The 13,148-nt window shown below is 37.7% G+C and overlaps 1 protein-coding gene across 3 annotated transcripts in view; it reads right to left on the bottom strand.

Moving 5' to 3' along the window:
- ATXN7L1 (ataxin 7 like 1) overlaps positions 1-13,148 on the bottom strand; it is a 107,610-nt gene that overhangs the window by 92,801 nt on the left and 1,661 nt on the right. The gene's annotated exons all lie outside the window — the stretch shown is intronic.

Genomic DNA, 13,148 nt, shown 5'->3' with positions numbered 1-13,148 from the left:
CCATGCTAAAGCTGATTATCCAGGCCTTAAGTTAATGTATTTTTTTTCTGAACTCCTTTCAGTTTTTCCAACACCAGATGTGGACATGAGAACGGGGATACAACACTTCAGTAAAGCTGTATAAAATGCAGCAGTATTCACCTCCCCCTACTCTCCCAGTCATGCACTTTCAGCCTCCTTCAAGACTGCTTTGCAAAAGGAGTAACACTTCAATTAATCAATCCTCAAAAGCAATTCTTCCATCTCTGCTTACATTCTGTCTATTTTGTATTCTTCCAAACACAAAAAATTCAGAATGGACCATGACCAAGTGTACATGTTTATTGTAAAGAAAAATATATGTATTTTTAACCCAAATTGCATAAGCTGCAAGAATGATGAAACATATAAATTCAGTGCCTGTATTTTACAAGAGAAAAACTGCAGAGAGAAAGATTACACTGCAATCATGGAATAGTTACCCAATTTAAAGCTCCCTCTTTAAACTACTATTTAATTCAGTAAACTCAACGTTCCCAGCCTATTTTGCACTATGGCATTCTGATGCTCACTTATATATTCACCTCTTGAGGTGCTGGGTGGTCACAGCAGGTTTTATTCTCAGCAAAATCTGGTGGGCACAATGAAAATTCGCTTCAGGCTAAAGCCAGTGTTCTTCCAGACAAAAGTCAGAGCTGCAGGCTAGTCATGGAGGATTTGCTAATGTTATAAATCTATCCATGTAGTGAAAATTACTTGCCAGTTATAATCTTCAATTATTACTGTATCACCAGCTAGTTTCCCTTCCCCTGGATGAAAAAGAAACCCGAGTAAAATCATGAAGTATCTAGGATGACCATTTTCACAACACAACAAAAAGAAAACTGCCCAAAAAACCCAATTAGAGATTATAAGATGACATCCTGTCATATTTGGTAAAGTCCATGGTCCTCACTGGTAGAGCGGGTGCAGAAAAGGTGATGGTATTGTTGGCACAGCAAAGGAGCAAGCAATCTAGCTTTTGGAGCAGTAACATCAAATTCTGCCTTTAAGCAATTTAAAAATTATTGAAAAGCACCATACTAGAATATGTGGTGACTAGCTAAAATATAGTGTATTACTATGGGTTTTTGCTGTAATAAGAGCTGACCTCCTTCTAAGTGTGGCTTGGGTAACTGTTCTTCAAGAGAAGGATCATCCCCAGCAATGTATTTTGAAGCATGTCAGTCCTTACTTTAATGTAAGTAAATGTAATATAAGTAAAATTTGGTGTATGCAAGTAAAGTAATGTAAGCAAAATTTAGTGCCAATGGCAGCATCGACTTCTGAAAAACAGTAAACAGAGTTCTAGTCAGTAAAGCCTGCCACAGTCTGTCATAGGGAAAGGTAATGTCCTCTGGTATTTTGCTTTGTCTTTCCCCCCCTCCCATAAATAAATACATTCTATATACCTGTATTTTCTTTGTAATCTTGAAATAAGGCATTTTGCCTTTCCTTTTGAAATTGTTACACAATAACATCCTTCAACGAGGACTGGATTATACCCTATCAGTACAGAGTAGGCTTTCAGTGTTCTTTCAGTTAATTCCAGTGCAGGTATGATTAGTCTTTCAGCAGCAGCAGCCATGCTTGCCCATCCTCTTTCAGTGACAGAAAATTTCTACACATACATGGTAGGACACCTTGGGCCTCTTTACAGAGAGAGGTGATCTATAAACATCAGTGATCAACTTGTTTCTTCTCGTGACTTCTTCCCATCCACTCACTCCCTTTGCCTTTCCTCACATTGACCTGAATCCTATTTCATATCCTTCCTCTGGATATATACACATTGTCCTGATTATTACTCAAAGCAGCTTCCATATAATGATTTTGAACACAGAGAAAGTCTCTCTCATAATCTCACAGTACTAAAATGAGAAAGCTCTTGAAAGCACTTGTTCTATGTACCACTTTCATAGGATACTATGCTTGCACATGGTATGTCAGAAAGCTGCCATGGAAAGCCCACATTCAAAGGGGTTTTCCTAAAAAAAAATCTAAACTTCAGAGAAATTTGGATACAACAGGCTTATTCTAAGGTTGATAGTTGAGAACAAGAGTCAAAACTGTTTAGAATTTTGCATGCCACTTACCCTCCAAGCCTGTAATATACAAACAAACAGCCAGAAAAGAACTAATACAGAAGAAAGAGTGTAAAAGAATGAGAAGTGTTGTTGACTGCACAATGTGTTAGTTTCTCTTCACTTTTTGCCTAGTAGCAAAACTAGGGCACTATTCAAGATAACAGATGAGGCTGAAGCCTAATAATAAAAGCAATGTTTAAGTGTTTGGAGAACGGAAGTCATGTTTAGGGAACAGAGTTAAGAAAGATTAAGATTTATCTTTCGATATTTATGTTATTTTTGCAGTCTGGCAATTACAATCAGTTTTGCTTTCTAGCTCCAAGACAGAAAGACAATATTAGTAAAACAGGGAGTTTATTTTTACAAATGAACTGCTTTCACTAGAAATCTGTTCTGTATGCTACTTTCCTGTGTGCTATACTATCAGCTTTGATGCCTCCTTCCTCCACATCAACTAATTATTCTCTACCTCCTTCAAATAGCTTACTGCATGAAATTTTTCAACATCCATAGACTGATTTTTGTCTTCATAACATACACTACTTATGATTTTGCTGAAATGCAGTGGAAGCTCTCAGAAATACAGACCATATCTTGCCGTTTCAAAACTAACACTTATATATGTTACATCATCTGAACACGTGTATGACACATCTCTTTAGAGCTTCTCCAAATACATGCTTAATTACAAGGAATTAAAAAAACCTCAAAACAAATGAAAAGCCTACAACTCCCACAGAGGATACACTCTTACCTTCCAGGAAAGTGATAAAAGTTTACAATACCTTTGATTTCCGAAGGAGCTTGGAAAACAAACAGTCAGAATAGTGACAGGTATCTTGAAAAGCTGGAAAGAGTAATAAACGCCACAAAATAAAACTCGTAGCATTCCCTCCTTGAGCAATGCAGTCAAGAATAATTTTTCTTGATGAGCAAGAAATCCAAAAATATGTAAAGCTGCATTACCTCTTTCAAAATTTAAATACCTAAAAAGCTTGGTAATGTTCACACCCAGTGTGTTGTGAGTTATGAGAGAAGCTGAAGAAAACTTACACCAAGCACAGAATGTTCGAAGACTCTATTAAAAGCACTATACACACAGCTCACCATAATTTCAAGAGCTGAAACATTTTTTTCTCCCATTTCTCCTCATGTTTTTCCATTGCCATGCATCCAGTTTCTTAATATATTTGCCCAAGGTTCTCCAAGTCTTCTAAAAAGCCAAAAATATAGCAAAAGCACGAATACAATCAGAACCACAAAACTTCATGATAGTGCACAAAAAAATAAAACCACCTGAGAGACCCTGAAGAGAAAATCTGAAGACTTTTTTTCTTTTCCTGTTTTCTCAGCACCTCTGCATGGTGACGTGTATAAGCTGCTGGGATGACTGAACATTGATAACATACAGGGACATGCAGAAAGTTGCTTGGGAAAGGCAGGCAAGGTAATGAATAAAGCCTTCCAAGTCAAAGAATCAGCTCAATGCTCTGCGCGTGAAGGAACAAATCTCTCCCACAGCACTTTCCTCTTCTTTAAACAATTGTTTAGATCTATTAAAGAAACGTGAAAACCTGAGATTAACTTCTTAGACACTGAATGACATGAATGACAGCCATTCCATCTAACCCCTCTAAAATTACTGGCCTGCTTTCTCGGAGAAAAAAAAAAAGTGCTGTATCATAAAGCATGCCTGCCTGTAGCATGTAGACAGGAACAAGCTGCTTTGCCCTGCAAGACAAGCAAAAGCCATACAACCATGGTTACCGCAGCACCGCGCCCAAGCTCTCACGATACACCCTGAGCAGTACGACATTACCCGGGGCCCAGTCCACGATAATGCCATCCCGTGGCCTTGTCTCAGCTCTGGAAGCAGGAAGCACAAGTCAGTTTCAGTATGTGACAGATCATGTAGACATAAGACTACTTATGATGCACTGCAGGAAGGAACAGAACTATGACTTTCATGTCCATCATGCTATGTGATAGATATGACCACACACTCTTTTCTCTCATTGAAGAGCTTTTTTTTGTGATGGTTTTTGCTCTGCTTGCTAATACTAGGTCCAATTCCACCAATCCTGAACTCATGCTTGTCTTAAACATCCATTTTCTTTGCTATATTCTCGCCTGTCCTAGAATTTGCAGTGGAAAACAGAACCAGTCTGAAAATGAGGTTATCGCACATTTTCTCTCTCTCTCCTGCTGCTTACTAATCTGTGCCATTCCTCCAGTTGAGCTGAACCCACACCTGCAATTTCAGCCTTTTTTCTTCCTACTTTTGACTCACTCCTCAAACCTTTTCTTTTGTATCTATTTCTTTCTCAGCAATAGAATGCAAATATTTATTCCAAGATAAAGAGAGAAAACATAATAACCATTTCACATTTTCCCTTCCCACTCTCTTTCTCTCCCTTACAGCTTTCCCTTCTTCCTCATACAATAGATGTAAAACACATCTGTTCCACTCTCTCCTTGGCTCACTCTCATCAGCCCATACCTCACATCTCCTTTCTCCTCCCGCTCTGACAGAACAGCAGGACAGTCAATCACTCTTTCCTGTGTTTGGAAATCTACTTCTGACTCCTTGATTCTCTAACTACATTACTCTTCCTGTCCTTCTTTCACATCTGAACTTATGCTCTGTTTGACAACAAATTACACTTTTGTCTCTAACTTCAGCGTGAGTTTCCTTCATCTGTCCCTTGCAATACAGTGAAACTATTCTCACTAAAATGTCTAAAAACCTTTTACTATTGCAACATCACAAATTAATCATTTCTATCACCCATAACCCTTGTGTGTTCTTCATAAAAATTAAATGCCTTTCTCCTTTTGAAGCTCTGTTTATGACTTCCATTACTCTCCTCTCTCTTATTGCCCATCCTTCCTGAACCAATCCCTTCACAGAGTACTGGCAGGCTCTTTATTATGTTGTCTTCTAGCAGGTCTCCACTGAGCTGTATCTTTTGCTGCTACTCTTATGTCTGAGAATTTTACATTCAGTTCCTGAGAACAGTCTCAAATACAGTAGATTTACATCTAAACAAAAAAAATCTCATTCTGACACCTCTTGCCACTGAGTTAGCTTCAGCTCAATACAGCCAGAACAGAATTTAGATCTCGCCACTCTTACCCTCTTTTCTCTACCTCTCTTGATCACCCTGGACAGCATAATCAACTTGTCCATCATTCAGATATAAAATACTATGATAAACTACTATGTCATCTTTGCCAGTAGCTTCTCTTTTAAACTGTTCATTCAGGTTACATCCATATCTGAATGATTCTTCCTGGGCATTCCTAGGACAAAGTCTGCTGTAAACATCTTCAGAACTAAAGGTTTGTCTGGGGTTTCACTACACATTAGTTATACTTTCTTATTTTCCATGTTGACAAACATTATCCTGCTTGTTCACACTGTTCCAAAAGTTCCTTTTTCTATACTGTCATACTGCTTTACTCTCTGCATCCTTCTATGCACAATCCTCCATTTCAAATTTAAATATTGGGAACAACTCATCTTTGCTTTCCAGGTTCCTCTGTCTTATGTACACTAAACTGTCCACATCCAACTTGCTGTCACACCATTTGCTCACCATTTCTAGTTGGTTCACAGTGTCAGTATCCATTTACAAAGCTTTCAACAACCAGCCTGTACTTTCACTCAGGCCAGTTTCCACACCTGAGTAAGGATGCCTTCTAAGCTCTTGCAAAATTACTTCATTGCCATCCAAATATCACCTTAAAGCTTTCCTTGCTATGGTTCCAAGGAAGTCACTTTAATTTAGGCTAAAGTCAACCATCTATCACATTGAGCAACTAAGTGCTTTTGTTTGTCAATATTAAAACTCTTGCTTCGTCATACATTCAAAAATTAGTTCTCTGCAGCACAATTTCACAACATACAAGCACACACCCTTCCTCCCTTTGCTGGCACCCTGCAGAGTAGCATCTAGTGCCTGATGGGGCTGCTAGGCATTAGGATCATGCAAATAATAATACTGCCTCCCTAGTCATTGTAGTAACAGATCAATTACTCATATTCTTCCAGATCATTGTCCACTGACTATCTCCATTATCAGACCCAAACAAATAAGGTTTTGGCTTTGTCAGTGTTTGCTGTGGTGGCATGGGTCCAACAAACTTTTCAGATGTAAATCATCGTATCATCCCGTCTCCGTAAGACATAACTAAGAGCAGCTTAAAAAACAACTGAATATGCTATCACACGATAATCTACCTAATCTGGACAATCACAAGTGGCCACCCTGAAAGCCATCCGAGGACAGGATACTTATCAGAGATTAAAAAGTGAACACACATAATGCTTCACATTTCTTTAAATCTCAGCTTCCATTCTGACCATTTCAGCTCAAAATGATGACAAGCTCAAGTCACCTTATTCTGTTACTGGAGACGTCCAGTCCCATCCCCCTTTGTCTTGCTAGAGAAGAGAATTTTGATCCAGCAAACTTCTCAACAACTACTGATATGACATCAGCAGTGTTCAATCAAAATATAACTGCCAATTCCAAAACTGTGCCTGCCCACTATGTCTAGCCTCCTGCAGTAGGAAAAGGAAGAGAAAGAATGACTGGACAGAAAACATAAACCACTGTATAATAGAAACAAATATAAACAAAATAAAGAACATAAAGATCACACAATCAAACCCCAAGAACTCTTGCCCTTTGCCAGTCATTCTTATGTCTTGATACTACTTCATCAGTCACTCTTCTGTCTCTTCTGCTGAACACCTGCTCCCAGGGAACGGAAAGGGAAGCCAGCCTAGCCCCCTGTGTACCATGCACAGCTCTGTCACAATACAACTGCTTCCGTTTTACAGATGATTCAGGAGGGGCCTGTGGACTAAGTGAAACTGCACTAGACAGATACTGGAACCAGCAGTTGTGCAGAACCTGGAACTTCTGTCAGCAAGTTCTTTGCTACTTCTGGCTGATGCTCTTTCTGATCTGGGAAAACTCCCCTTCTTTTTTTGCCAAACAGCACACACTTTGTAAATACACAAAGACAGAAATCAAGAAGCTGGAAGGCCAAATAATTGTAAATTATAATTACTGTTAAGAAAACAGAGAGACAGGAATAGTGTTGGACTTAAGCACTGTATTATTAATACAACTTAGTAAAATACAAAATGAAATTACTGAATAATAAGCAAAACATTTCAGAAATAAGGAAGGCACTTCTATAAGTACAAGACCAAGAGCAATCAGAAAGCTCGCTTCCCCAGCAACATCAGTGACTTTGAGGCACGACTTTTAATAAGCCATACAAACAGTTATGACAAAACCAGTCCCTTAAAATCAACCATGGAATGGGACACAGAAGAGAAAAAGAGAGAAATTATTCATGCCATAGTTGGTTTTCCTCTGTTTCGAATCAGTTTCAAGTAGCTGTGCTGGATTCTTCCTACAATTTGAGTCAGCTTAGTCAGCTGCACAGCACTGTGATAAAAAACTGGGCCATTTTTATTCTCATTGCATCTACCCTTCTCATCCAGCAAGAGAACCATCAAAGATTTCTTGCTATAGACTTGCTAATAGACCTCTGTCAAACACCCTTACTATGTCACAACAGCATTTGCCAAGGGGTTTTTTTGCATATTAATTACTTAAAGACACTAGATTCACCTGGCATCCTGCACCATTAACTCCTCAATCAGCTTTTTCAAAGACAAGCTGAAGAACTTCTGCACCAAGTTGAACTTGGAAGACAGAAAGATCCAGTAATTTCATCCATGCCCATACAAACCAAAAATCTTTCTTGCTAGTTATTCCAAAATCACTCTAAATAATAAATAGTCATAGCATTCAGATAAACTTATATTGGAGTTAACTCTTCAAGAAACACTCATAGCAACAATACTATTTTTACTGAAGGTGATCTTAGCAATGCATGCAGTGACTACCAGAAACTTTCACTTTGACTATCAGAAACTTATACTTTCTGCCTACAGGGCTCCTGTGATTTCACAACTTCAAATGTAATTTGAAATGTTTTCCACAGGATTGTCCACTGCTTTCATCTCATTCATACACCTCAGCCTTGGTTAAATGGCTAGTATTTTTTTTGCCCAAAGGTAAAATAGAACCTGATAATATCCCTATTTTAATTAACTAGAAAAAAAGGCCTATTTCAAAGAAATTACTCCATTTCACAGTGGAAATGGTTCAGCTCCTGTGTAGTCTCTTTTTTAACACACAGAAATCTATATTTCATCTATTATAAACTATTAACTACATACAGAGGCAGATCAACAAGAAGACACACACGTGTTTTTATATCTAAATCAAAATTAGATACACAAAGGCATTTACTTTCTGTAGTGACAGCAGGGCTTGGGGTACCCTCTAGTAAACACATAAATTTCCCTCGTTCTCAAGTCTGGTTATAAATTACAACTACTAGAAGGAATGTCAGAGACAGATCCTTAGTGACAGTGCTGTCAGTTGACAGGGAATCACACATGGTTTCCCCACACATAATCAAAAAAAGGTACCTTAAACAAGAGGAGATCTAACCTCTTCAGAACAACTGTTGCACAAATAATGCATTTCATCAAGATATGCACACCTAAATAAACCAGATTTTCTAATGAAGTCATTTACAGTATAACAGTTTTAGATACATATTCAAAAACATCAAAATCTTGATTCAAAACACAGACTGTCTGATCAGAGAGTCTTACCATTACTCCACTCCTTTTATCCAGTGTGTGGGATGAAGAACTAAAGGACAGGTTTCAGAAAATAACTATGTAACTATGAAGATAAACTACAATTCTGACTAAATTTTCTGGGCGCTTTCATACATAATGTTTCATTCTTCCTCTGTCATCATTCCTTGAAACACATTAAATGAGGTGACAGCCATAACCAGGAGACATGCCACCCCCTTGCAGAAGCTGTCCATATAAGAAAAAATAAAAATACCAGAGGCAAATATCATATATAGAACTGATCAGTCACTTATACACCAGAATGCACACCAGAATTCAATTCCACTGTCGTTTCCCATACTAAACAAAGACCCCATGTGGACCTCTGCTCACTGTTCTTATTCCCAATATAAAGAAAAAGTTTCTTACCATTGGCAGGCCACAGTTTTGTGCCCTGCCAATTCTCAGTTCTTTCATTCATCAAGCACCACGGAATATTACATCTGTTTAAGAATCAGTATCTCTGGAAGACTATCTTAGCTTACAGAGAAGAGACAGAAAATTATACAACATTCAACCCTCTCTTTTGCCCACTGCAAAACCAAAACCAACCCCAAATCACCAGCTATGGTGGTCTAAATTCAAGAACCTCACTTCTTTTTTTTGGAGCATGTATTTACAACCTTGTTATAAACTTCTTTCCCTCTCAGCCCTTTCTAACATTCCCTACTACCACAAAAAGGTGGAAGATGAAGGCAGTAAGTAAAACGAGAATGTTTTTATTCTCTTTTGTTTAGTATGTTTTTAAAGGAGACAAATAGCACCACAGGCAAACCACTAATAAACAAAAAATAAATAATAATTAAATAAAAGTTAACTCCAATCTCTATGCTAACATTAACCAGCTGGTTTTGTCTTCTCTTCTTTCACAATCTCCCCATAATAATTTTAGTTCTCTTCCTCTTGCTTTTCATAAAGTAGAATGTTATATGTCACATCCTTTTTCCCCCTATAGAAGTGTTCCTTACCACCACCTCACCTCCTTAACTTCTTATTTTTCCAAGAAGAACAATAAAATCATCAAGATATTTTTCTGAAGAACTAAAAAGATACTGAAAGCAAGACTAATCAGTATTAATTTTGTTCTTATGTTGCTAAAGGATTTATCAAAAAACTTTCCATCAGATATTTGTGTGGGAAATCAAAATAAGAAAAAAATATACCGTAAACAATTACTCAACAGATTTAAAACTCCATATTGCACCTGTGATCATAAAGTAAAACGGTCAAGTTTGGGGTGGAACAATAAAAATCTCCTAACATAAAATCAGAAAAACAATTAGAATTTTTTACATAACATTCTTAATGTCAAACAATAATGAATCACCATGATTAGTGAAAAGACTATCTAAGACAAAACACACACATCATCAGATTGAAACTTCAATAATACAATCCCACTGAACTGGGAAGCTGAAGTTGACTATGACACCAAGTACCAAGACACAGACCTAAATCCCATAGGTCATATTTAACTCTGCTGTAATTCACAAAGATTCAAAGCATATCTTTTGTTCCTTTACAGCCTGTGTCTACCTACAAACACTCATAGCAATCAATGCTTGCACATTACTAAACCAATTATTAATAGAATTTCTGTTCATGAAACAAAAAAAATCCCATTCTTCCATTATTTTCTCAGATATTGTAGAAAGTAAAACACAAGCCTCCAAAATTAATCTATAATCATCTACAGGTTATGGCTCATAATAACAGAACACTGTACCTGCCTCAGGCACACAGTAACTGCAATGTTTTACAGAATACAAACTCTCAAATACAGACTTCTTTTACCATGCCTGCTATCTGCAAGAAAATCTTAAATTCTTCAAATATGCCATTCAACCTTTTAAAATTCAGCATAAATTCTAAATGCTACTCTAATTCTGATAACCTCTCTTTTAGCTAAGCCGGTTGCTTGGTAGTGATTTGTCAGATAAGTTACACAATACTGTTTCTGTTTCCTGATTAGATAAGCAGATAAGTTTTGGGGTTTCTTTTCTGGCGCAAACATTTATGTATAAAATTTCTCATTTTCTGTGAACACTTGGAACTTTGTAATCCCCTCTCTACAAATCCACATGCCAGTAAAAGTCAACCATGCATTTGCTATAGGAAAACTCAGAGTAAGTGTCAGCATGCAAAAAGCAATTCTGTCTAGAAAACTGAACAAACGTTCAGGAAACTTCTCTCCCTCTATGCTGCCTACATATACACTGCAGAATAAAGGAAAGCAGTGAGCAATACTTCTGTGTCTTTACTTTTACCCCTAAGATGGGGCACAGGGGGCACATGGCCTCAGTGCATTACAGAAATGAACAGCACAGTCAGACTGTGAGCCCTCTGCCCAGGGATGGAAGTAGCAACCCCTTGGGCAGGCAGAGACTTGGCAGGCAGTGTTCCTACCCCCCACCTCCAGGAAATGCTGCCTCCCACATCCCCTCCTGGGCCAAAGCGAGGAAGAAGAGCAGCCCACCCCTCTAAACACACATGGTACACAACCAGAAAGGAGGCAGCGAAGCAGGGATCAAGCTAACTGGAAGCACTTTTTGCCACCTAACTCCATTGTTTTTCTACAAAACCAAAGTGAAACACCTTGTCATGTGTTGGTCTGAAAACCAACATATTCCCACTCTTTAGCTTCCACCACGCTCTGCACACAGTTTCACTCATCTTAGTTTCTTGCTAAACTGCTTACAAAGGAATGGCTGCATAAACCTGGTCACATCAACTAAAGATTATGAAGTGCAGACAAATATAAGAAGTGCAGAGAGATCAGGTTTTACACTATCTTTATCAAACAGGACAGTAATTTTTGATACTTAAAATCTTGTCCATCTGTTGCCCCTGGTTACTTGATACAAGTAGGTTACAAGTAACATTTTTCTTAGACACCACTTACAATCTCCTGGCACCACAGATGCCATTAAAAAGGTCTACTCAGGTTGGTAAGATTGTAGTAAAAAGGAGTTGGGCTTTGTTTTCAGACCTATCATAACCACAACCCTCATCTATGAACAAAGAAGGCAAAAAAATTCAACATGTCACACAACATGCAAGCAAGTTCCGAGTAAAAGGACAAGCATTTCTGTAAATACATGTTTCCTGCAGACCAATCTATCTCTTGAAATTTTCCCCCACCTTTACTAATAAGGACTGTGGGGCCCAAGGAAGATTTACAGTGGGTGTTCAGACACACAGATGGGTGTGGTGAAAACACTTGTATTAACAGAATGCCTAAGTGAATATAGGAAAAATATTTCGATACATACTAATTTATTCAAACTTCATGGAAGTTCTTTCTAAGTGATCTAACACAAGTTACTACTTGAAAGCAATAACATCCCTAAGGCTTTTTATTTTCTAAATATAACAGTCAATTTTAGGATTTTTTACACGGTATTATGACATAAGTACTATAAAAGCCAGTAAGTGCTTCACACCTGTCATGATCATAATGTCAGCACTGACATTACGCTTTGTTTGGAAGTAATTTTTCTGGATAGTGTGTTTAAATAGAGCTCCTTTGATGGAGTCTCTGACCCCCCCCCCCCACCCCCCCCCAAAAAAAAAAACCAAACAAGACTAGAACTGATAATTTAAACTGAATCTTTCTAGGAAACAATTTGCATATTATGTATAACTAAGGAGTAGAGATGCTTCAATCTTTATGTCCCATGCTTATAAAAGGAATTTGTGTTCAAGGACTTCTGTGCACAAAACGTTTTATCTCAAATAAATTAAGCTCCTTATGAAGGCATGGCTGAAGCAGCAGAATTTTTGCTCAATTATTTTTGAATCAACATTACTGATAGATTTACAGAGCCTTGAACCTTTTACCTGTAAATAACTACATGAAAATCCCAGTTCTGCTGCTAACTTATCTTTGGGCTGACAAAATAGAGAGGTTCAGGCACGTAAGAATCAAGATAGGAACACAATCAAGCTTGGCATCTCTGTAAAGGTCTTTCAAAAAGGAAGTTTTATGGTATTTTAAATAACTTTAATGCATACTCCATGCAATTTTATAGTTTATCACACAACTCTACATTACTCATTAATTCATCCTTTCTTCAAGAGCTTGTTTAGAAAGCTTAAGATTCCTTTGAGCTGCCAAGATGCTAAAAATCGAACGCACGTGTAATGACAACTGTAATGTAATGAGAAACTTAACATCATTTCAGAATGTATTTTATGACATTACAGGTAATAGCGGGATTTCTCTCAGCATGAGTAAGTCACACCAAAGTTTCACTATGATGGGATCATTCAATATGAACTGTCTTCCCAAGAATTATTTC

The sequence above is a fragment of the Vidua macroura genome, chromosome 5 (genome assembly GCF_024509145.1).
Source record: "Vidua macroura isolate BioBank_ID:100142 chromosome 5, ASM2450914v1, whole genome shotgun sequence".
NCBI lineage: Eukaryota > Metazoa > Chordata > Aves > Passeriformes > Viduidae > Vidua > Vidua macroura.
The sequence above is the reverse complement of the archived record's forward strand: the minus strand, read 5'-3'. Positions and strand labels throughout refer to the sequence as shown.